Source organism: Echinops telfairi, unplaced genomic scaffold (assembly GCF_000313985.2).
Source record: "Echinops telfairi isolate 266 unplaced genomic scaffold, ASM31398v2 ScPeMD7_18;HRSCAF=68, whole genome shotgun sequence".
Taxonomy (NCBI): domain Eukaryota; kingdom Metazoa; phylum Chordata; class Mammalia; order Afrosoricida; family Tenrecidae; genus Echinops; species Echinops telfairi.
Genome location: NW_022103915.1, coordinates 2,082,739 through 2,084,092, shown reverse-complemented (window position 1 = coordinate 2,084,092; position 1,354 = coordinate 2,082,739). Strand labels below are relative to the sequence as shown.

General features: G+C 57.4%; 1 protein-coding gene across 2 annotated transcripts in view; it reads right to left on the bottom strand.

Moving 5' to 3' along the window:
- VRK1 (VRK serine/threonine kinase 1) overlaps positions 1 to 1,354 on the bottom strand; it is a 44,539-nt gene that overhangs the window by 13,183 nt on the left and 30,002 nt on the right. The gene's annotated exons all lie outside the window — the stretch shown is intronic.

Below are 1,354 nucleotides of genomic sequence, written 5' to 3'. Positions count from 1 at the left end.
AGGAGCAGTTCTGCCTGTCCTGCAGGGAGTGAACAGGAGCAGTTCTGCCTGTCCTGCAGGGAGTGAACAGGAGCAGTTCTGCCTGTCCTGCAGGGTCGCTCTGAGCAAGCACCAACTCCAAGGCAGTGTGAGGTGAGGGAGAACTAAAGTCAAGGTGGCTTATCAGACAGCGACCACTAGGCAGCGGGCAGACCCCACCCCCCACTAGGAGTGTGAACCCCAGGGCGGCTAGCAGGCGAGGGAGGGAGGAGGAACCTTACTTTCCTAAGAGCCACAACCCTCGCTTCTGAGAGCCTCGAGGTAACCTGTGGGAGGAGTCACTGTGACCCTGGGGACCCCACAGGCCCTCAGAGGGGGTGATGACCAAGCATCAGTGAGGAGGCTCTCTAGCCAGACCCCACAGGGACTCACTCCCAAAGTGCTGGCACCCCACTCAGCCCACCTTCCACCCTGTGAACCACCACAGGACTGTTCTGTTGGCTCTGTGCTCCATCACAACACAGGTGACAAGGCGTGCCGGGTGACATGTTGAGACGGTGTTGCAATTTTAAGAAGCGCAGCCATTCCAGATGGAAATACCACCGAGCAAACACTCCAGCTGCAGTAATGGCCAAGCTGCCCTGCAGCCAACCCAGGCCCTCCAAGGAGGGGACCCTGTCCTCACTCCACAGCACCTGCTCCCAATGCACAGGTGGGGACGCCTGGACAGAGCCGGCACGATGTCACGTTGAGCTCTCCCTGTGACATACCTGTGCCTTTAAATAAAGAACTGTTACTGAAATCCCTCAAGGGGCAGAGGCAAGACGGCCCTCTGGAGAAAGAACACCAGCGTGCTCACACACACATGCACATGCACATGCACGGGGAACGGAGGGGAGGGACAGGAGGGAGGTGTGGGGAGAGAGCTAGTGATTGACTAACTGGTTATTTTCAAGGAAACCATGCAGTTGTCTGAATTCCCAGAACAGGCGTCAGGCTGGAGGCTTCCCCGATTCTCGTGGTTGCAGGGGCTGATGAACCCAAAATTGGCAAGTCAGACCCCAGACTACTGGCTCACGAGCCAGCCTGACTGAGAGAGCTTTGCCAGACAGAATGCCTGCTTATGCTGAACCCAGGCCACACCCCAAGGAAACTCCCCTTCTATGGGATCGCCTGAGGAGGGCAGCTACAGGAGACTGAGAACACAAGTCTTCCAGTTGTCTTGACAACATGTCTCTGGCCACTACAACTGCCATTCAAGGGTAAGTTAAATACCCTGCTACAGCTTCCTGGGCACCTCCGTCAGTCACCAATGTCAAGAGGCAAAGCTACTGCTTCTGCGCAGACCCTCCTCTGCCCCCGCCCCGCCCCGCCC